Below are 25931 nucleotides of genomic sequence, written 5' to 3' on the forward strand. Positions count from 1 at the left end.
AATAAACAAACACTACAAAAACCCAAGTGAGTAGAATAAAGGAAATAATAAAGACCAAAGTGAAAATAACTGAAATACTCAAAAACAATAGAAAAGATCAATAAAACTAAAAGCTGGTTCATTGAAAAGATAAACAAAATCATTGAACCTCTAGTTAGACTCATCAAGAGAGAGAGACCAATAAATAAAATCAGAAATGAAAGAGAAGTTACAACTGAGACCAGAAAAACACAAAGGATCGTAAAAAACTATCATGAACAATTACATGCAAACAAATTGGACAACCTGGAAGAAATGGTTAAATTCCTACAAACACACAACCTTTGAAGACTGAATCATGAAGAAATAGAAAATCTAAACAGACCAGCTACAAGTAATGAAATGGAATTACTAATTAAAAAATTCTCCAGAACAAAAATCTAGGACTAAAACTCTCCAAACAAAAATCTAGGATGAGCCAGCTTCATAGGTGAATTCTACCAAATAATCAAATATTTAAAGAGTTAGTTCCTATTTTTCTCGCATTATTCCAAAAAAATTGAAGAGGATGGAATACTTTCAAATGCATTTTTTGAGTTTTATATCAAAACTGGACAAAGACACCACACACACACACACACACACACACACACACACACACACACACACTACAGACCAAGACCCCTCATGAATATAGATGCAAATACCCTCAACAAAATATTAGAAAACTGATCTCAAAAATACTTCAATAGGATCACACACTATGATCCAATGGGGTTTATTCCAGGGATGCAAGGATGCTTCATCATTCACAAATCAATCAATGTGATATACCACATTAATAAATCAAAGGATGAAATAATATTATCTCAATAGATGCAGAAAAATTATTTGAAAAAATTCAACATCCATATACGATAAACACTCTCAGAAAGTGGGTATGGTTACAAGGGACCTCAACATAATAAAGGCCATACATGACAAGTCCACAGCTAACATCATACCCAATGTTGAAAAGCTAAACGCTTTCTCTCTAATATCAGGAACAAAACAAGGATATTCACTCTCACCACTTTTATTCTATATAGTACTGGAAGTCCTAGCCACAGCAATCAGACAACAAAAAGAAAAAAAAAGAGGCAATCAAATTGGAAAAGAAAAAATAAAATCATTATTTGCAATTGACATGGTACTATATCTATAAACCCTTTAAGACTCCACCCAAAACTATCAAAAGTAATAAATGAATTCAGTAAAGTTGTAGGATACATAATTAACATCTAGAAATCAGTTGCATTTCTGTACATTACTAATGATTTATCAGAAACAAGAACTAAGAAAATCATTCCATTTACAATTGCACCAAAGAGAATAAAATACTCAGGAATGAAACGTAACCAAGGTGAAAGACTCATACTCTGAAAACTATAAGACACTGATAAAAGAAACAAGATAACACAAATAAATCGAAAGATATGTTATGCTCATGGATTGAAAAGACTAATGTTAAACTTTCCATACCAGCCAAAGCCATCTATAGATTTAATGCAATCCCTAGCAAAATATCAAAGGCATTTTTTTTTCACAGAACTAGAACAAAGAATCCTAAATTTTTTAATGGAACTGCAAAAGGCCCCAAGTAGTCAAAGCAATCTTGATAAAGAACAAAGCTGGAATTCTCACACTCCCTGATTTCAAACTATGCTGTAAAGCTACAGTAATCAAAACAGTGTGGTACTGACATGAAAACAGACACATATATCAATGCATAAGAATAGAGAGCCCCCAAATAAGCCCACACATATATGACTAGTTAATCTATGATAAGAAAGGTAAGACTATACAATGGGGAAAAGACAGTCTCTTCAATAAATGGTTTTGGGAAAACTGGACATGTAAAAGAATGAAACTGGGCTACTATCTTACATCATATACAAAAACAAATTCAAAATGGGTTAAAGACTTGAATGTAAGACCTGAGACCATAAAACTCCTGAAAGAAAACAGAGACAGTAAGCTCTCTGACATCAGTCTCAGCAATATTTTTTTGAACCAATATCTTTGGGCAAGGATAAGAAAAGCTAAAATAAATAAATGGGATTATATCCACCTCCAAAACTTCTGCACAGCAGAGAAAAACATTAACAAAATGAAAAAGCCACCTACTGAATGAAGGAAAATATTTACCAATTATACGTCTGATAAGGGGTCAATATCTAAATATATAAACAGCTTCCATCCCTTAATGTCAAAAAAAAAAGAAAAAAAAAGAAACAACCTGTTTAAAAAGAAATGGACAGAAGATTCAATAGACATTTTTTTCGCCAAAGAAGACACACAGATTGCCAACACACACGTGAAAAGATGCTCAACATCACTAATCATCAGAGAAGTACAAATCAAAACCACAATGAGATTTCACCTCACAGCTGTCACAGTGGCTACATGTGTGAAACAGATAGGAAATAACGTGTTGGTGAGGATGTGAAGAAAAGGGAACCTTCATATATTCTGATAGGGAATGTGAACTGGTGCAGCATCTGTGGAAAACGGGACGGAGGTTCTTCAAAAAATTAAAAATAGAACTACCATATGATCCAGCATGTGGGTGGGAATATCCACTTTTGGGAATGTCTCCAGTGAAAATGAAAATACCAGTTTGAAGAAATAGATGCACCCCTGCATTCACTGCAGAATGATTTACAATAGCTAAGATATGGAAACAGCCTAGGCATCCAAAGAGGGATGAATGGATGAATAAAGAAGTTGTGGTATATGTGTACCCCCCGCACTCCCCCCCACACACATGCTGGAATATTACTCAGCCATTTGTGAAATACAGGTGGACCTCAAGGGTATTATGCTGAGTGAAACAGGTCAGACAAAGAAAGAAAAATACCATATGTTTCTACTTATATGTGGAATCTAAAACAAAACAAACAAAACAGAAACAAACTCATGGTCACAGGAAACAAAATGTTGATTACTAGACAACAGCAGATAAAATAGGTGAGAAGGATGAAGAGATACAAACTTCCAGTTATAAAACAAAGAAGCCATGGGGATGTAACATACAGCGTAAAAAATATAGATGAATAATATCATAATAGGTTTGTACGGTGACAGATGGCAACCAGACTTATGAGGATCATATCATAATGTATCTAAGTATTGCATCACTAGGATATACACCTGAAGGTAATAGGATATTGTGTGTCAATTACACATAAGAAAATCAACCCATTGATTAAAAAAAAATACTTGCTTCTCTTTCTATTTCTACTCTATCTCTTTCTACTACAGCTAGTAACTGTATCTATTCGCTTAATGGCTCAAATATTCATTTCGTCATCTAATCTTAATTTAGACTTTTGTTTCCATAAGGTAATTGCAGATTCCCCTGCACCTGATATGGAGCAGCGTATTTTCTCGAAAACCATTGAAATAAACGGTATCATACAACTCTATTGCATAAAGTGAGCTCCTCCTGCTTTATTACTATCTATGCAATGCATCTATCTCTGCACCTAGACGAAGTTTTCTTACTTGGACTTTGATGTTTTACATCATTTTGAACTTCCTACAAATAGAACTTCCTATTTTTTTTCTTCAGCTACAAGACAAAGAGAAGAATAAAGTGAACATGAGGTGCTCAGGTGACTGGGGAGGAGAGTCCATGGTGGGGGTTTGGGGGAGAGGTTTGGTTTTTTAGCGAATCATGGTTTACAGATACAAAGGAGGATGTATCGAATGCATACATACAAAGGAGTAGAGATACAAAAGAGAGTGTATTGAAGATAATTTTTACAGGAGAGCCTAAGTTATGAAAAGGCAAGCTACACTTCAGTTCTGCCAAGGAAACGTCTGAGGAAAACTGCATAAACAGACCTCATAGAGATACATTTCATTTTATTCACTGCTACGGGGGAGGGATTCTGCTGTGCAGAATATTTATTGTCATGGAATCTCATGCCCTTCTTGGAATTTCGCGATATAAACATGGAAGAAATTGGGAAAGGTGGGACACGAGGAAGCCCGAGGTAAGATCCAATCCATCTTGTTCCTCGTGGAAGAATTCCCCAGATGTCTTTCTTAATGCATACCATCGAAAACGTCTTCCTGGCTGTGCATTTCCTGGATGTATACGGAGAGCACGTTGCATCGATCCTTTCTTCAAGTAGCCATCTTCAAAAAGCTGGATTTGCCCTGTGACCTATCAGAACCTGCACTGCAGCAAGCCAAACACGGCAGGGGGCTGTTCTGTGGGTATTTTAAAAACTGCCCCTTCTAGATAATTTCTACTTTCTCTTTCCTCTCTGTCAACAATCTCATTCTATAGTTATAAAATTCCTTCACTTATTTTTAGAAGTAAATGATTGTGTAAATAATCCACAAATACCCCATCCAAATCTTAGACCGTAAGACTTCCCGCTCTTGATCTAGGCTCTGGGTTTCGGAAACACTTGATTAGGTCTAAGTGTTAAGTGAACAAAGAAAGTGACAAAGAGTGCAAAGTATGGTGAAACATGAATGCTCTAGTTTGCATCTTTCCGGTCAGAGACAAAGCAATTTAAGTAGTAATTTAGCTAGAATCAAAGTTATACATTATGAAACTACATAAAGGTGGATCTTCAAAACATTTCCAGTTATAGAAGAGGTTTTCATACTATGAATGCTAAATTACATTGGCCACTTGTTTTCATTTTTTATTTTATTTAGCTTTTCCAATTTTTAATGTTTCTTAAGGTAATATATTCACAATGTTAAACTAAAATAATAAATGAGGCTTAGCACATAGTTGGTACTCAATAAGGTTCTGTTGAATGAATCCATGTATTAAAGAATTAGAAGCCCTTCCTTAGCCCTAGTCCTAATTTTAGCTGTTAAAGACATGTACTTTTTAAAAAAAAATCTATTTTTTATGACTTAATTTCAGTGGAGAAGTTTTAGGTTCACAGCAAAATTGAGAAGGCACCGAGATTTCCCACAATATCCCCATGCATAGCCTTACCACCAGAATGATACATTTATTACAATTAATGAAAATACACTGACATACCATAAACACCCAAAGCTCATAAGTTATATTACAGTTCACTTTCTGTGTTGCACATTCTATGGGTTTGGATAAAGTAGAATGACATATGTCCATCGTTGTGATATTATATAGTATATTTTCACTGCCTTAAAAATCCTCTGTGCACCACTATTTTCTCCTTCCCCTTTCCACTCCTCACTCCACATCCCTAGTGGCCACTGATTTTTATTTTATTTTATTTTATTTTATTTTATTTTATTTTATTTTATTTTATTTTATTTTATTTTATTTTATTTTATTTTATTTTATTTCAATTTTATTTATTTAATTTATTTTTACTGTCTTGATTCACGTAGTTGGAATCAGAAAGTACGTGACCTCTTCAGATTGGTTTCTTTCATTTAGTAACATACACTTCAGATTCCTTCATGTCTTTTCATGGCTTGCGATCTTATTTTCTTTTAGCGCTAAGATTTCATCGTCTGGATGTACCACAGTTTATCTGTTCACTTACTGAAGAATATGATGGTTGCTTCCAAGTTTTCACAATAATTAGTAAAGTTGCTATAAACATCAATGTGCAGATTTTTATGTGGATATGTTTTCAACTCCTTTAGGTAATTTCAAGGACTGCAATTGGTGGATTTTATGGCAAGAGCATGAGGTCTGTGAGAAACCACCAACCGTCTTCCAAAGTGGCTGTCGCATTTTGTATTCCCACTGGCAACTGGTGAGAGTTCGTGTTGTTCCACATCCTCACCAAGATCTGGCATTGTCAGTCTTCTGGATTTGGCCATTTAAGAGGTGTGTATTTGTATCTCTTTGTTGCTTTAATTTGCATTTCTCTGATGACATATGATGTGAAGCCTTTTTCCTATGCCGACTGGCCACCTGTATGTCTACTTTGGTGAGGTGTCTGTTAGGGTCTTTGGCTCATTTTAAAATGGGGTTGTTTATTTTGTTACTGTCAGGTTTTAAGAGTGCGTTGTATATTTTGGAAAACAGTGCTCTAATCGATGTGTCTTTTGCAATATTTTCTGCCAGGTGGTGGCTTCTATTCTTGTTCTCTTGACATTGTCTTTCACAGAACAGAGGTTTTAAATTTTAATGGGACCCAGCTCATCAGTTATTACTTTCATGGATTATACCTTTGGGGTTGTGTCAAAAACATCACTGCTGTACTCAAAGTTGTCTAGGTTTTCTCCTATGTTATTTTCTACGAGTCTAATACTTTTGTGTTTTGCATTTAGATTTATGATCCAGTTTGAGCTAATTTTTGTGAAGGATGTAAGGTATGTGTCTAGATTTATTTTTTATTGCAAATGGATGGTCAGTTGGTCCAGCCATTTGTTTAAAAGATGTTTGCTTCATTGTATTGTCTTTGCTCCTTTTGTCAAAGATCAATTGAATATATTAATGTGGGTTTATTTCTGGGCTCTCTATTGTGTTTCATTGATCTGTTTGTCTCTTTCGCAAATACCATACTGTCTTGCTTATTGTCACTTTATAGTAAATCTTGATGTTGTCTAGGGTCAGTCCTGCAACTTTGTTCCGCTTCAATATTGTGTTGCCTATCCTGAGTCTCTTGCCTCTCCGTATAAACCTTAGACAAAGTTTTTCAATATCCCCTAAATAACTTTCTGGGATTTTAATTGGGATTGCATAATCAAGAGAAACACTTTTAACATTTTAAGGGGGTTATCCTCCTATATTCCAAATAATAAATCACTATTGCATGATTTTACATTCAACACATAACTCCTCATTGTGAAAGACGAGGATCTGCCTCTGTTACTCATCCAAGTTTCTATCTCCTTGTTGCAATTTTTGATACTTAGTGTTTCAGTCCTGTTGCTTTTCTCTGTAACTTTACATGTCATGTTTAAACTTACATTTCTTGTTCCACCAACTTTAAATATAGTATCTCAGCTTCCCACAATGTTAGATGAGGACAGTAGTATCTACTTCCTTTCTCCTTTCCTCTTTTCTTTTTGTATAGTCAAGGTTAATGAAGTTTATACTGTTTCATAACTACGTCAAACACTTGCAGTTTTTTTCAATGAATTCTCTCTTAAGGTTGAAAAAATAATACTATTTGCAAAATTATAACTATATGCAAAATAGAGGGCTAGCATTATATATTATATATATCGGTGGGTACAATGTCCTGACTGCAATGTCACTTGAAGGAAACAATTCAAAGCAGCCAAGCTAAGTGGAATTTCTTTCCTTCACTTCTGTTGTTCAAAATCATGCCATAGCTTACTTTGAAATGTATTTTGACACGTCTTCCTTACATATTTTTAAAAAAAAATTTTTTTTTAACATTTATTTATTTTTGAGACAGAGAAAGAGAGAGAGCATAAACAGGGGAGGGTCAGAGAAAGAGGGAGACACAGAATCCGAAACAGGCTCCAGGCTCCAAGCTGTCGGCCCAGAGCCCGACGCGGGGCTCGAACCCACGGACAGTGAGATCATGATCTGAGCCAAGTCGGACGCTTAACCAACTGAGCCACCCAGGCGCCCCTTCCTTACATATTTTATAGCTTTCTTAGCTGTTTTAATTATTTTACTCACCCCTTGAGAGTAGAAACATTTCTGTGTTTATTTTCATCATTTCTTAATAAGAATTATTTTCTTCTTTCAGTCCAGTGGCTTCCCTCTTTACTTTGAATCCTTTGCTTATTAGACATTCTGTATAACTGTCATGCTGGGGAATATGTTCATTGAGCTCTTCAATCATGTTGATGATTTCTCGTATCCCATGACTTTCTCACTCTTTACCTTCCTTCCTTTCAGAAAGGTTGTATGAGAGATAATGTCCTGAGCCGCTTGATAGCTAAAAAGGCTTTTGTTTGTCCTCTCGTTGGAAACTTGGGGAGATCTAGTAGTCCAGGTTTCAAATAATTTTCTCCCAGAACTTATATGCCATTATTTCATTGATGGCAGTTAGCGTTGATGAGACAACCAATGCCCATCTGTTTCTCATTTTCTGTGTTTCGCACTGTGGCAGTTTTAATACCCTTTCCTTAATGTTTTGAAATGTCATGGTAATTTGTCTAGGGAGAGTGGTTTGTTTTTTCATTCCTTCTTCTTGGGTCTCCGTAGACTCTTAAAATGTGAAGGACTCATGCCTCTTTTCAGCCCTGGAAAAACTTTCACGCTTCTTTATTTTACAATTTTCCCTATGTTTTTCGTTCTGTATCCAGAACACCTGTTGGTCAGAAGTTGTAATTAAATTCCTAGATTGGGTTCTTCACCTTTCATATCTCAGGCTTTCAGTTCCGTATTCTAGGAGATTACCTGGACTTCAATTTCAAACATCTATTACATTAAAAAAGTTATTTTCAAAATCATGTTTACTTTCTGAGAGTTCTTTTTTATTGTTTCTACCTCATAGTGCCCTGTTCTTATTTAATGAATGGCATATGTTCTTTCTCTAAACATCTTTGTCAAGGTAAAATGTACATACTGTAAAATATGTACAATTTAGGGGCGCCTGGGTGGCGCAGTCGGTTAAGCGTCCGACTTCAGCCAGGTCACGATCTCGCGGTCCGTGAGTTCGAGCCCCGCGTCGGGCTCTGGGCTGATGGCTCAGAGCCTGGAGCCTGTTTCGGATTCTGTGTCTCCCTCTCTCCCTGCCCCTCCCCCATTCATGCTCTGTCTCTTTCTGTCCCAAAAATAAATAAACGTTGAAAAAAAAAATTAAAAAAAAATATGTACAATTTAAGTGTACAACTCAATGATTTTTAGCAAATTTATCGGGTTGTATAATCACCGCAATCCAGTTTTAGAACATTACCATCACCTCAGAAAGATCTCTTGTGCCCATTTTTAGTCAACCTCTGCTCTCATCCTCATTCCTGATTAATCTACTTTCTGTCCTTAAAGATTTGCATTTTCTAGGCATTTCACATAACGGAATCATCTAACATGTAGTCTTTTGCATTAAGTTTCTTTTCACCAGCATGTTTTTGAGGTTAATTCATGTTTTAGCTAGTAGTTGATTCCTTTTTATTCCTTAATGGTATTCCATTGAATAGATATACACTACACTGCATTTTGTTTTTTCATTCATCAGTTGATAGACATTTGGATCGTCTTCAGTTCATGGCTCTTATGAATACTAATGCCGTATGAACACTTGCATTTGAGTCTTTGACACAGGTTTTCTTTTGTCTTAGGTAGGTATTTAGGAGTGAAATTCCTGGATCATATGAAAAGTTTATGTTTAACATTTTAAGTTACTGTTAAACTGCTTACCAAGTGGCTTCCTGTTTCTTGTTTATGGGCAGGGATGTTGAGAGTGGTGAACTAAAGGTTTTCCTTAGGGGACCATTGGGTCAAGTATCTGAAGTATCAGTTATTGGTAGGTCTATTTTCTTGGTCAGTTTGCCCTGAAAGTAGATCTTGAATTTCTTGCCCGAGAGTGGGCTTGAGGTGAGGGAACTGAGGGCTTTCCTGGTTAGTATGTACACTTTGCTTTTCTTCTTACTGCCACATAGTACTTCTGCACTTAATGGGTCTAATGTCCCCAAGGTTAGTGTACCTCTGGTTCAGTCTCTTCAGAGAGTACTCTCCAGTCTTCTGTCAGACTAGAAAAGGGTAGTTACCTAGCTGTGGGAGAGAAAGAAGGAAATATGAGGAGTTAACTGCTCCTGATACAGATTTATCATCATCTCCACTCTTAGCTCCCTCTCGACGCCCATTCTCAGAGATGATTGGTGTTTCTATTTCCTCTGCATCTGGGATTCTATGAAATGCTCAACACCTCTGCCCTTCCCCTAAACAATGCAAGACTCTTGACTGTTTTAGCTTAGGTATTTTCTCACATTACTGATGCTCTGATTTAATTCCATCTTGTTTGTAATGCCAGTTCGTCAGTATTATGATTATTTTTAGAATATTTATTTAAAATTACCCATAAGTCGGCCATGTTTACCATCATTCTGTTTTCATTTCTTTCTTCTCATATTTCCTTCTTTTTAGTTTCCTATTTCTATTTAGAATTTCCCTTTTTTAAAAAAAGTCCTTAAACTGATGGCATACTTGAACTTACATTGCAACTATTTTTAAAATCACTTTTGGAAACTTTTTTCTACTTCAGGACCATTTCAGATACAATAAAACAATAAATTTCACATTTTATTTCCATATTGTATTACTGTGTTGGATTTTCTCCTCCGTCACCAGAGATGAATGCACAACTCTCATACTTTATTTGGTAGTTGCTAAAAGAAAAAAAAAAGTAAAATAAAAAAATAAGTGTAGAGCATCCTGGTGGCTCAGTTGGCTGAGCATCCAACTCTTGATTTCAGCTCACACCATGATCCCAGGGTCATGGGATCGAGCCCTGCATCAAGCTCCATGCTGTGCGTGCAGTCTGCTTAAGACTCTGTCTCTCTCCCTCTGCCCCTCTCCCCACCTCATGCTCTCTCTTTAAAATAAAAAAAAAATTTAATTGAAAGACGTAAGTGTCGATTTTAGAAAGGTGAAAATGGGGAGAGAGGAGAAGGAGAAAAGGAAAGACGGGAGGGAGGAAGAAAGGGAAGGAGGGAAGGAAGAAGGAAGGGGAAAATAGCTTTAGTGTTTTAGGCTGTAATTACATTTCTTTATAAATCTTATTCTGGTACTGTTTTGAAGATATCCAAGGAAAATTTTCAGAAGGTGAAGAGAGGGAAACAGGAGATGTTCTTCTGAAGCACAGAAAGCAAAGGGATACATCTAGAGTCCCACTCCTCTAGTAATTTCATAAATTTCATAAATTTCATAAATAGCAATTTAAGTCTCTTGTCCTCTCTTTTGTTTCACTCCAGTTGTTCTTGAATAATGGAAAAAGAGGTACCTAGAATAACTTTTTTTTTTAATTTTTTTTCAACGTTTATTTATTTTTGGGACAGAGAGAGACAGAGCATGAACGGGGGAGGGGCAGAGAGAGAGGGAGACACAGAATCAGAAACAGGCTCCAGGCTCTGAGCCATCAGCCCAGAGCCCGACGCGGGGCTCAAACTCACGGACCGCGAGATGGTGACCTGAGCTGAAGTCGGACGCTTAACCGACTGCACCACCCAGGCCCCTAGAATAACTTTTTAACATCTTCTCAGATCTAACACAAAAGAAGTTTTTATTAATGCATTCAACTGAATTCTAACTGAATAATTCAAACTCCATTTATCTCAGCAAACATTTACTAACTGGTGATACGGTTGCCTCGCAGGCAGAAACACCTAGACCAAAAAATTAGGTTCTGCAGTTTTTAAAAATAGGAGATTTGTACTCTAAGAATTGTGTGTCTGTGTGTGTTATAGTCAAAAGAGATGTGCCCTTGAATGGACTGTATGTGTGCTTCAATACAGTAGGCATAAAGAAAAAAAAAAACTCACAAAACCCCCCAAATTTGGGGAAGACTGTAGATCCAAGAGTCATGGCCAAGCTGCTGGCAGCCAAAAGTGAATTAAGTAAATATAACAGATGAACTTCTTCTTTAGAGGCTATTTTCAGCAGCACCCTGTTTTATCTTAAATGAATCAGGCATGGAAAAAATGTAGAATAAATACTTCAACCCCAGAGGGTGAATGTGTTCTAGCTTCACAGCTTTTAGGGTGAGCAACACTAGACAGGATACATGCATTTCTGACCCCCAGTTTCTGTGTTTGTTTAAAAAACAAAGCATGACTTCTTTATGAACATGAGCTTTGAAGTCAGACATAGTTAGTCTGGTTCTGCCATACACTAATGCTTTAAATATGGATACGTTACTTAACCTAAGCATTTTTATTTTTTAAATATTTATTTATTTATTTATTTATTTATTAATAATTTATTGTCAAATTAGCTAGCATACAGTCTATATACAGTGTGCTCTTGGCTTCGGGAGTAGATTTCCATGATTCATCACTTACATACAACACCCAGTGTTCATCCAAACAAGTGCCCTTCTCAATGCCCATCACCCATCTTCCCTGCAGCCCAATGCCCCACCCCCATCAACCCTCAGTTTGTTCTCTGTATTTAAGAGTCTCTTATGATTTTCCTTCCTCTCTGTTTGTAACTTCTTTTTCCTTCCCTTCCCCCATGGTCTTCTGTTAAGTTTCTCAAATTCCACATATGAGTGAAAACATACGACATCTGTCTTTCTGTGACTGACTTATTTCACTTCGCATAATACTCTCCAGTTCCATCCATGTTGTTGCAAATGGCAGGATTTCATTCTTTTTCATCACCAAGTAGTATTCTATTGTATGTATTGTCTTGTATATATACATACACTACTTCTTTATCCATTCATCAGTTGATGGACATTTGGGCTCTTCCCGTAATTTGGCTATTGTTGATAGTTCTGCTATAAACATCGGGGTACATGTGCCCCTATGAATCAGCACTCCTGTATCCTTTGGGTAAATTCCTACTAGTGCTACTGTTGGGTTGTAGAGGAAACAACAGATGTTGGTGAGGATGTGGAGAAATGGGAACCCTCTTGCACTGTTGGTGGGAATGCAAACTGGTGCAGCCGCTCTGGAAAACGGTGTGGAGGTTCCTCAGAAAATTAAAAATATTTGTGTATTCTTTAACCCAAGCATTTGTAAATGTTTGGTTACGTTTTTGTTCCCAGCTGTGAAAAGAGAATTCCAAAAACACATACCTCATAGAGTTGTGAGACTGGAATACTTTAGTCCATTTAAAGCACTTAGCTTTAATGCTTGGACAAAGTGCCCCTAAGTGTTATTGTTATTATTACTTCAATTAAGCTTTTAGTGTATTGTCATAATGTCTAAAGATTGACTGTTGTTGATGATGATGATGATGGTAATCACTCATCAAAGGTAACTGATGAAAAGAACCTGGGTAATTATTATTGAGGCTATTTTCCCCTACTCATTTATAAACTGTTGAAATCAAAGTGTCTTAACCAAGTATTCACAAGGCTGCACATGCTGATGCACTTAAAGAAAAGAGGCAATTTATAGTGGGACTCACTAGTGCTAGTTCTAGAAAACCTTGTTTTTATTTCTTTTCTTTTTTTTTTAAATTTTTTAATGTGCTCATTCTAGAAAACCTTGTTTTTATTTCTTTTCTTTTTTTTCTAAAATTTTTTTAATGTGCTCATTCTAGAAAACCTTGTTTTTATTTTTCTTTTTTTAAAATTTTTTTAATGTGTTCGTTCTAGAAAATCTTGTTTTTATTTCTTTTCTTTTTTTAAAAATTTTTTAATGTTTATTTATTTTTGAGACAGGGAGAGACAGAGCATGAACAGGAGAGGGGCAAAGAGAGAGGGAGACACAGAATCTGAAACAGGATCCAGGCTCTGAGCTGTCAGCACAGAGCACGACGCGGGGCTCGAACTCACGGACCGCAACATCATGACCTGAGCTGAAGTCGGACGCTTAACTGACTGAGCCACCCGGGTGCCCCTTGTTTTTATTTCTTGAACACACAGAAGACTTAATCTCTAGCTACCTTGCAGTCGGGGGTGGGGGTGGGGGTCCATGTGACTTGTTCTATCCAATGACAAGTAAGTAGAAATGGGAAGTCACTACGGTTAGAGGTAGTGAAAAGCTCCTAGAGGTTTTCTGAGTCTCTCTTCCTCACGTTGAAAGGGTAGAATCAGAGGGTTGCATGACTGAATCACTAGAGGTACAACAGCTGATCCAGGGAGTCAGCCAAATCCACGGTGGATTTTGTAGGAGAGAAAAATGTGTTTTGTGAAAGGCACTGAGATAATGGGATTGTTTGTTACAACTGCACAGCCTAAGTGATCCTCCTTATACACTGTTATACAGCCTGAAGTTCCTCTTCATGCTGCAGACCTTAAATTCAGAATTAAGTAGTTATATAAGATGGAGATCACTCGATTAGTGGCACAGCTTGGACTAAAATCCTGTTTCCAGATTTCCTCCTAGGATATTGTTCTACTGATATTCTAAACTCTACACCTAATTTGCAGGACTACTGTAAAGAATAGATACAAGGTAAGGAAACTGCCTAGCACATGCCCTATCCCATATTGGGTAATTAAAACAATAACTAATGTTTAGATTCTCTATTTTTTTGAAACCAGTTACTGTTGCTGTATACATCTGCTTGTGCCAAACTTGCTGATTAATGGCCTTTAATTCTGAATCGCTATTAAACTAGGAATTGATAATGTATCTCAATTTGGGCGCAATTATATTTTTACAGCTTAAACTGCTGGCACAGAATCTACACTTCACTCTATTTTCATCCATTTAACAAAAATGCCTATCCATTTTTCAAACAACGACAGGAAAGTCATTCACATTTTCTGCATCTGGAAACTTTGAGAATTTATAAAAGCTGAAGCCAAACTCCTGGGAATTATTTTGTCATCATCCTTTCTTGGTCCCAATTCCTCTATCCTGGCATCATCTCTAATCTTCCTTATCCTTACCTGTGTCCTCTATGTTGTTCTTCTTGTCTTTTGAAAGAAGTATTATCACAACATTGCAAAATTCTTTTCAGCATACCTAAGATAACATTTGGCTCCAGTATAATTCAAGGACACCAGGAGGCATTTAAACTAGTAATACAAATACAGTGCCTTCAGTTTTCAGGGCCTTAGAACTCATCCAATTCAGAGAGTACTAGATTATCCTCCAAACAAATGCCTTAAAATTGCCTGAGGTGCTTCTTGGGGCACCAGGGTGGCTCAGTTGGTTAAGTGTCCGACTTCAGCTCAGTTCATGATCTCACAGTTCATGAGTCTGAGCCCCATGTCGGGCTCTGTGCTGACAGCATGGAGCCTGGAGCCTGCTTCAAGTTCTGTGCCTCCTTCTCTCTGTGCGCCAACCCCCTTTCTCTCTCTTTCTTAAAAATAAACAAACATTACAAAAATTTAAAAAATGGCCTGAGGTGCTTCTTAAACATGTTGATTCTTAACTGCGTCCTTAACCTACTGAATTGTAATTTCCAGTGGGGAAATTACAGGGGGTATAGTAAATTGTAATTTTTTTAAAGCATTATTTTCCTTACATCCTTCTATCTCTCCCATGTTATTTATCCAACCAGGTTATTCCAACCCCTGCAGTCCAATTGGGGAGCTACTGATAAAGTTTCAGTTCCTATATGGCTCTGCAATCACCTTTACAAACCCCTCTGGCAGAATTTGCCCCTACTATTATACATATCGTTCCCAATTGGATACTATTACCCACTATATTAGCTATCTGCTTCTCTAGCCACAGCTTCATATTATCTCTAGAGATAATAAATGAGTGCTTTGTTTTTTGTTCCTAAAATGTTGAACTGGGAAGGGACACAATCTCTGACAGGATTGAGAATGAATGAATGAAAACACACGCGCGCACACACACACACACACACACACACACACACACCATAAAGATCTCTTCAGGTTGTCATTATTAATGCTTACTGAGTAAATAATACTTTTTCTATAAACATATTTTTCATTATTAATGGGCACTAAGTACTATTTTTGAAATTGACGGTAGTAGTGTTTTAAAATCAATGGTCAATGCTAAGGCATTTTGAATATTTTTATTCCATTTTTAAGACTGGAAGATCCCCCCAGAGCTGAATTATAGGCAGTTATTCCTTAGAAATTCAACAGAAGCAAGGAGGCTAATGTGAAAATATGTCTTGGAGCCTTATTCATGCCTGCCCCAAACTGGAAACACACCAAATGTCATCAACAGAAGAATGAATACATAAATCATGGTATATTCAAATACTGGAATATTACCAAGCCACGAAAAGGAACAAACTAATGATACGTGCAATGACATGAATGATTCTCAAATGAATTATGTTGAGGGACAGAGCCTGATTCCGTTTTTATAACTTTAAGAAGAAGCAGAATAATTTCTGGTGATAGAAGTCAATGGTTTTTTAGCAGGAGAAAGACTGATTACGTGGAAGGATGGAAAAGTTCTGTGTGTTGATTGTGGGTGATACTTCCATGAGTATAAATATTTCTTAACACTCACTGAAATGAACATGAAAGATCTATGCACTGCATGCAAACTATACTTCAACAACAGTAACAACTACCGTGGAACATGCAAATTTGGAAAAACGCGCCTCAGAGATAGAAATGAAAAATAACATCATGGACATATGGAACTTTTGTCCCAATATATAATTTGAATGAGACAATATATAGGTTATAAAGACCTCACATACCATCCTCTTGTCCTAGAAAGAAAGGGCAGGGTGGAGTGGAGGTACCGGTAGGCTTCCACTGATACTTGGCTACCACTAGAAATATTGGTAAGAACAGACTATGGAGCCTTCATAAATTTAACATTTACTTTGCTAAGTTAAGCAGCCCTAAGTGTACCAGAGTTCAATTCATGTATGGATACCATACTGAGAAGGCATTCAGGAAACTGAGTCATGGGGAGGCAAGGTAGATGGAAGACAAAATATCTCAACTATAGCTATCTATACCTCCTTACCCACAGAAACTAGTTAGGCCTCAAGTCTCTTCTTGAGACTTGCATGGGTCTCAATTAATCCCTTACTGACTTTAGCTCAACATCTACATAAATATGAGGCAATATTTAGTATACTGATTATGCTGATAGTCTCAAATAATAATCTTCCTATATGTATACTCTTGTCCTGTAACTCTGTAGTCCTTTTCCACTCTGATATTGAGTTTAGCCATCTGATTCGCTTTCACTAACAAGTAGAAAACTTGATGCAAGCTGAGATTTGATAAGGTGTTTTCTTGTTTCTTCTTCCCTCTTGGACCCCTTATACTGCCATGAGACAAACTCAGGTGAAATTGTTGGAAAATGAGAGGTCATTTGAGGATAGCTGAGGTATCCTAGATAATAGTCAGTCAACTTCCAGGATCAGAGCCACCAAGCTGACCTGAAGTTGCCTATAGATGCATAAGGGAGATGAATACAAACCAGAGGAAAGAAAGAAAGAACAAAGAAGAAAGAAGAAAGAAAGAAAGAAAGAAAGAAAGAAAGAAAGAAAGAAAGAAAGAAAACCATCCAGTAGGGTCCAACCTAAATTGTTGTTCCATAGAATGATAAACTAAATATGATTACTGTTTTAATTCAATATGTTTGAAGTCGCTTGTTATACAGTAATCACTAGCTGATACACAATACCAAAAAAAGCATTCACCTCTCTAAGGAAAAGAAGAGAAAAATCATGGTGTCACTAAAGAGATGCTGTGGTTCAAAGGAATTACAAGGTATACCTCATTTTGAGATATAATTAATAAAAGGAAGGCAAAAATCTTAGAAAACATTTGAGTTATATTTTTCAACATGATTTGAGAGAATTTTTCATCAATGAAGTTGAAACAATCATCCATAATTAAAGGATAATCCACAATTTAATAGGATATGGGAAATACAATTAAATGGAAAACTGATTTAGAACATGAATAATAGATTTGATACTGAAACGATTAAGCTTTTGAAAGAGAAATATCCTCCCAGAAACAAAATAAAGAAATATAAAAAAAGGCTTATTTTAAGATATCCAAACTACAGGATATAAGCATTCTAGAAGATGAAATGCAAGACAGAAATAATCATCAAATAAATAGAGGCAAGCTTTACAGATCTAAATAAATAAAATCTTCATCTAAGAATTGAGATTATACTTCCTGTTATGAGAAAAGCAATGATAAAAAGACATTTTGGTGGAATTTTCAAGGATTAAAGATCCTAAAAGCAATTAGGAAAACATGTTAAGATTACTTACAAAAAAAAGCAAGTCAAGTTGGCCTCAGAGTGCTCCTCAAAAACAATAAATTCTGGAAACAACAGGGCAACACCCAGTTTCCAACAGAAGAAGATTGTATCCAAAGCCTACCAGTGAGGACCACAGAACACTGTCTTTGAATGTTCTATGGCAGAAATTACAAGTTTAAAGAACCATTTAAAGAGCATGAAAATGAAAAACAAAAGTGGCTGGAAAGGATTAGCGGGAAAATTTGAACTCGGTTGAAGATGTATAAGTAGGTGTAGCACTGGTTTTATTTTTTGTATACCCTTCCAGTTTCATTTAGATAGAATTGACATATATCATTTTGTAAGTTTCTGACATACAAAGTAATAATTCAATATACACATATATCACAAAATGATTACCACAATAGGTTAGTGGAAACATCTGTCACCTCATACAGTTACCTTTTCTTTTTGTGCATGGTGAGAACTTTTAAGACTTATTCTCAGCAACTTTCAAGTAGGTAATACTGTACAGTTAACTTTATTTACCACGCTGTACATTACATCTCCAGAACTCATTCATCTTACAACTGGACATTTATCACCCTTGACTACTTTTGCCCATTTCTCCTGTCTCTACCCACCTCCCCACCAATTTACTATTTCTATGAATTCAGTCTCTTTAGGACCACATTGAAGTGAAATCGTGAAGTATTTGTCTCTCCCTGTCTGGCTTATTTCACTTAGCATAGTGCTCTCAAAATTCATTCGTGTTGTAGTAAATGGCAGGATTTTCTTGTTCTTCATGACTGGATATTCAGTCATGAACGTTATGCAGTATATAATATATATTTCACATTGTCTTCATCCACTCAACTGTCAGTCTTAGGTGTTTTTCACATCTTGGTTAATATAAATATGCTGTCATAAACATAGGGGTGAAGATAAATATCTAGAAGTGGAATTGCTGGATCATACAGTAGTTTGATTTTTAATTTATTGAGGAAACTGTATCGTTTTCCAGAGCAGCTGCACCAATTTACATTTCTACTAACAGTGATTAAGGGTTCCCTTTTCTCCACGTTGTCACCAACGTTTACTATTTGATAATAGCCATTCTAACAGGTGTGAAGGGATATTTCACTGTGATTTTGATTTGCATTTATCTGATGATTAGTCGTGTTGAACACCTTTTCATGTACCTGTTGGCCATCTGTATGAAAATGTCTATTCAGTTCCTCTTCCCATTTTTAACTGGATTATTTGCCTTTTTTTTTTTTTTTTTTTTTTTTTGGCTATTGAGTTGTAGGCATTATTTGTATATTTCGGGTATTTATCAGATATGTGGTTTGTGAATATTTTCTCCCATTTTATAGGCTGCTCTTTCAGCTTATTGTTTCCTTTTCTGTGAAAAAGCTCTTTAGCTTGACATAGAACCACTTGTTTATTTTACCTTTTGTTAACTGAGCTTTTGGTGTTTTATCCAGGAAATCATTGTCGAGACTAATGTGAAGGATCTTCTTATTTTTTCTGTTTTCTTCTAGTTTTATAGCGTCAGGTCTGCATTTAAGTCTTTAAACCATTTTGAGTTAATTTTTGTGAGTGGTGTAAGATAGGGGTCCAGTTTCATTCTTTTACATACGGATATCCAGGTTACCAACACCATTTACTGAAAAGCCTATCCTTTCTTGATTCCGGAGCACGTTTGTCAAAAATGAGTTGACTCTATATGTTGGGGTTTATGTGTGGGCTTTCTATTCTGTTCCATTGGTCTATGTGCCTGTTTTGTGTCAGTATTATACTGTTTTATTACCATAGCTTTATAATATAGTTTGACTAAGGAGTGTGATACCTTCAGCTTTGTTTCTCTTTCTCAAGACTGCTTTGGCTATTTAGGGTCTTTTGCAGTTCTATACAGATTTCAGGATACTTTTTTTTCTATTTATGTGAGAAATGTCATTGGAACTTTGATAGTGATTGCACTGAATCTGTAGGTCCCTTTGGGTAGTATAAACATTTTTACAATATTAATTCTTCCAATCCGAGACCACAAGATATCTTTCTATTTACTTGTGTCTTTCATGAAGGTCTCAGTTTTCAGTATATAAGTCTTTCACTACCTTTTTTCAATCTATTTCTAAATATTTTATTGTTTGGAAACAACCATAAATGGGATTACTTTCCTAATTTCTCTTTCAAATAGTTCATTGTTAGTGTATAGAAAGACATTAGCAATTGATTCACATGATTATGGAAGCTGAGCAGTGTCAAGACCTGCAATTAGCAAACTAGAGACTCAGGACAGTTGATGATATAATTCCAGCCCAGGCCTGAGAACCAAGAGAGCCAACAGGGTAAGTTCCAGCCAGAGTCTAAAGGCAAGGGGACCTGTGTGCCAGTATGAAGACAGTAAGGCAGAATGAGCAACTTCTCTCTTACTCAGCCTGTTGGTTCTTTTTTTTTTTTTTTAAGTTTATTTATTTATTTTGAGAGGTGGGGGGTAGGGAGGGAGCGAGAGAGAGACAGAGAAAGAATCCCAAGCAGGCTCCATGTTGTCAGTGCAGAGCCTGACCTGGAGCTCGATCACACAAACCATGAGATTATGACCTGAGCTGAGACCAAGAGCCAGATGCTTAACCAACTGAGCCACCCAGGTGCCCCATTGGTCTGTTGGTTCTATCCAACTTTTTAAGAGATTGGATGAGGCCCACCTACACTGGGTAAAGCAATCTGCTTTACTCTATCAATTCAATGTTAATCTCATCCAGAAACACCCATACAGATACATCCAGAATAACAGTAAACCAAAAACTGGGTGCCTCTTAGCCCAATAAAATTGACATGAAAAATGAACCATCACATGATTTTTCTCTTTAAGCTTGAAATCTACTTCAGTATATGAATAACTGTCTTGATAACATTTACGCTTAACGATAAGAAACTTAAAAGCAAGATGCCCATGTTCCAAATGCATGTCAAAAGTAATCTTAAGCAAAACATTCTACATAGCAAATCTGGAAAAGAAAAGAAGTATCAAATCAAGGAAAAAGAATCATAGCTAATAAGGGTATAGTTGTATATCTACATATAACATAAGTAACCTCAAATCAATAGCTATTCAACTAGCAACTAATTAAGAGCTACATTGAAAAAGAGGTCATTTTCACAAAACAACCCCCGAACACTAAATTTCTAAGACTAACTTAACAAGAACTCAATGGGCCTTAATGTTACTGAAAGATACTTAAGAAGACATACCATATTCTTGAGGGAGGAATTCTAATCACAAACCTAATAAAATCTGACATCTTAATTCCACAGTCCAAGAGGAAGGATAAACAAAGAAAAGTTATGAAATTTTGAAAGAGTAAAAGGACATTTATCCTAAAAGATATCAAACCTAGTATAAAGCTACATGCAACATATGCTATATGTTGGCTTACTCATTGCTAATTCAATTGTTTTTGTCATGTCTACTTTTACTTATAGAGGCTATAAAAGCAAACCAAGTGAACAAAAACTAAAACAAATCATAAAACTTTCTAGACTTTCTTGCCGCTAAAGATGACCCCAAAGCATAATTATTTCCTCATTCTTTTTTTTCCTTCTTCATGCAACTGAGTAGGGGCTAGAGTTGTAGTAGGTAGCCATTGTTAAGCTTGTTGAACCAAGAAGAGAGAACAATTCAGAGTTCCTAATGGTATCATAAGCAGCCAAATCATTCATGGGCTACCAATCCTTTGAGTTCTTATTGAATGAGAAAAAGAATTCTTAAGCAGTGATTTTCATTACCGTTGAATACTGTCAAAACTGATATGCTACAATAATTAAAATCATCTACTATTGACATAAAAGACAAAGATATCTGTTGGGCAGAATTAAAATCTAGAAACATACCTTTTTATATATAATTAGGTTTTATAACCTAATATAATAATAAGTGAAATATCAAATCGCTCAGAGGGGGATGAATTACAAGAATAATTTCCTTTCAGCAAAAATAAATCTTTGTATAATATACATGATGTTATAGCTAGATCAAAGAAATCCACATAAACTAAAAAACTATTACAAAAATACATTTTTAAGACAAATACATTTTAAAAACAAAATATATTAAATTTTTTTATCTGATCTTAGAGAAAGAACTTCCCAAATATAAAATTGGTGAAAGAATCCTAGCAAAAAAATGGATTTATTGTACATTTTGTATGCACACACATATGTAAGTTTAAAAGTCAAACAAGATATTAAGAAAACATATGCCTTGAATGTGATAAGCAAATGCTACTTTCCTTAATATATAAGGTTTACACATATAAAAAATACAAAATGTTTACACAGTAAGAAAAAATGAACAGAGGGCATTCTAGGACAATTCACAGAAGTAGAAATGCAAATGACCAATAAGCCTAAAGCTTGTTCAGTTTCACTAATCATCGACGACATTTGAGATAAAACAAAATAATAAAGTACTCTGGGTTTAAATGATCAAAAAAATGCACCTAAAATAATCAGAAATCAGAATAAAAAATTACGAACAGATATGTTCATCTGATTGCCACCTCAGTTGGGTGATCTTTATTGGAGTAGTAGAAGTGATATCTTGAACATAAATTTGAATTGCAAATTACTGCTTTTAATGCCTTAAAATTATTCTAGGTACATACTTCAAAACCAAAAGTTTTTTTGTATGCAGAAGATTGCCTGTCATGCGCTTGGCTGGTCACACACCAGGCAGTGGCATTAAAGACTACAGACATTGATCTTGGTCTTAAAATTTTCAAAGCTAAGAGTGGTGGCATCACTAATTCAAGCGTGGTGAAGAGCTTTTACTCAGGCCTGAATATCTACACATCAAAAGCTCTGGCTGACAACCAAGAGAAACTATGTATTCCAGCTAAAGAAAGGAAAACCAGGACTCCCTTTACAAAACCAAACAGGAAATATAGAAAGGTCCTGATATTTTTCAACATATCTCAAAGTTATATTTTCAGTTCTATAAGGGATAAAGAAGAAACGGTCACAGGCATGGATTGTGTATGAGAAGCAGCATGTCACTATACTGCCCAGTGATAGCTATTGATGGCTCAAAGCAACTTATAACCATACTTAGACTAAAAGGCTTAGAAGAACACATCATGTATTACTTAAAAAAACAACCTAGTTCAAATCTTGTGCACTTTTAAATGTGTACATTATTGTTCTCCCAGGAAAAATCTTATTAAACCAGTAACTTGTCTTAAAGGTGTCCAAGACCAAGGAGATAGGATACACGCATTCAGAGATGGGTTCTTGGGAGGACATACAATAACATGTTAAATATAATTCTCTGAATTATGGAATAATGTCTACCTTATGCTTCCTTTTTTCCACTTTCCTCTCCTTCCCAATGTTTCATAATGTAAATTTTTCTTCTTATAAAACCAGGGTAAAGAAAAATATTTTTAAAGTAATTAAAGTCATCCTCAAACCATTTAACTTGGTCTAAGTACAGGAAAACTCCCAACTGACCTTTAATGCAGTTAGTACTTTGCTTTTATTTATTTTTCAACAATGAGTCTTTATCTCTGGTTTCTGTTTGTTGCTTTATAAACAGTAACTTCCCAACTCAAATCAATTGCTTTACCTCTTTGCCATTTCTATAAATATTCCTTCACTGTAATCTCTTTATGTTGCCATTGATCATTTCTACTTTAGTCAAACTACCTTTTATCTTCTTTAAATCATAACCCCAAGCTACCAGTTTTTTTCATCAGTGTTTCCCTCGTTAGTAACATCCCTTCTTTAATTTACTTCTCCCTTCTTCATTTACACCAATGGGGATGATAGAGATAGAGATAGTGATAGATACATGATAAGTTATGTATATGCATACAATGTCACCATGTATCACAATGTGGGGACTCAATTCTCATTACCTAACTTGGTGGGTCTGAGTTTAATTTAATTGGTATGGAATGGAACCTGGGCATCAGTGAAGGATTTTAGGTGATTCTGTTGTATCTAGAGATGAGAACCACTGAACTGATTAATCTCTATAAGAGTAACCTCCCTATCTTACAGCTATCCTCATCACCTTTCAGTCTATGTAGAAATCACTGGAGATGTCAAAATGCAGATTCTGACTCAGTCAAGCTGGGGTCAGGCCTGAGATTCTGCATGTCTAACAATATTCCCGGTGATGCTGATGATGCTGGTACACAGACGTTTTGCAAGGATATAGAACATTCTATGGAAATGTAAAAAAAATGATATGAGAACAAGTGTGAACGGCCTGTAAAAGTTTTGGACAATGTAGAAATTATTCTACAACATGGAACTATTATTTATTCGTGGCAAATATTGTTGGATAATAGCTTATTTAGTCATTGGTTGGGTCAATCAAAAATATCGATTGAGAATCTACCTTGTGGTAGACATTGCCATCTCACATCTAATGTAATTATTTGGAAGATCTAAGCATTTAAAGTTTAAAGCATATCGATAATGCGCTCTAAAATTCAATTATGAATTATGACATGCATTGATTTGCCTATTATCTGTCTTTACTTATGTTTACCAAAGGCTTCTCTCATTGGCTCTTAATGGAGTTTAACGTAAGAGTGATTAGGAGTATTTCATGTTAATCCATTATCAGAAGTTAGGAGGCTTATCCATCCCAGAGTTGTCATCAATGTGCCTCAGCTCGATGCTTAAGCTTTCTAATTAGAAATTTACCTCTTTGGGGTGCCTGGGTGGCTCAGTCGGTTAAGTGTTGGACTTCAGCTCAGGTCAGGATCTCATGGTTCGTGGGGTAGAGCCGTGTGTCAGGCTCTGTGCTGGCAGCTTGGAGCCTGGAGCCTGCTTAGGATTCTGTGTCTCCCTCTCTCTCTCTCTCTCTGCCACTCCCTGGCTCACACTCTGTCTCTCCCTGTCTTTCAAAACTAAATAAAAATGTTAACAAAAAAAATTTTTTTAAAGAAATTTACCTCCTTGTGTCTTAGTTCAGTTCTCTCAGAAGAGAATGTGGCTGATCCCACTATTTTTATTTTTTTTTTCTTTGAGCCAGGCTGCACCTGTTGTAGATGCTGGCCAGGCCATGGACATACCCTTGGGTCAGATTTCTAGTTCTTCCAAAAGTCAATCAGCTATGGTCATGGAGAGTGGGTCCAACCTGCTTACTCAGTGGGCCCATGGGTGGAGTACAAAAGGGTGGTAAGATTGCCAAAATAGTTGTAAAATTTAAAAATGGTGTAGTTTCACAAAGATGTGCTGCTTCAACTTCTTTCAGCTAGATACAAAGGGGAGAAACCAGAATCACCAAGGTTTTACTTATAAAACCTTGCACCAAAAAGTTTTGTATTAAAAAAGTGGTGATTCAAAAGCATTCCTTTTCTTTCTTTCTTAAGAGATTTTTCAAAAACTTTAGAACTAAGTAAGCGATTGCCCAAAGCCTTCAGGAATTCCAAAGTTTCTACTATTAGTCACATTTTATTTAATTATTTTAAATTGATTCCAAAGTTTTGAGTAAAAATTAAATACAATAGTATAAATATACACAATCAGAAAGTCTCCAACATATGAACCTGCTTAAATATAAACAAGACTAAGAGAAGGCATATTCTTAATTGAGAAATGCTCCTGAACTCAGTTTTATGACACAATTGAGAAAAGACCAACTTAAATATTTTCTTCTTAATAAGAAGATTTTATAAAGACTCATGCTGTAAACATTTGGAAAAGGAATTAAAGCAATTTTAAATTCAGTTTGGAAGTCCTTCTAACTCGGGAAGATCTACTTCTTAGACCAAAGTACCGAGTAACAGATCTTAAGGAACTTGGAAAAAGTCAGGAACAAGGAAATTAAAGGGAGATATATGGAATGTAAAAAGATGTGTCCTTAGAATCATGGGATAATAGAATCTCAGTTTTGGGGAGAGATCTGTGTGTTTTTCCTTTACAACATCTTTGCCTGCCTCTCTCCCTCCCTTCCTAGATTTCTTTTTCTTTTCTTCTTTCCTTCCTTCTCTTCTTTCTTTTTAAAACTATTGAGGATCACTTATTGTACTCTATAGAATCATAAAGTTGCATTGTACATGTATAACAAGCATAAGATTCTGGGTTTTCCTCCCAAAATGGTTCTAAGAAATCAAAACTCAAACATGAAATAGGTTTTCACCTTGGCCATATCTTTATCCATTGTGCCCTTTGTTTTGATTATTTAAAAAAAAAATTTTTTTTAACGTTTATTT

This window comes from Prionailurus viverrinus, chromosome A1, assembly GCF_022837055.1.
Source record: "Prionailurus viverrinus isolate Anna chromosome A1, UM_Priviv_1.0, whole genome shotgun sequence".
Classification (NCBI taxonomy): domain Eukaryota; kingdom Metazoa; phylum Chordata; class Mammalia; order Carnivora; family Felidae; genus Prionailurus; species Prionailurus viverrinus.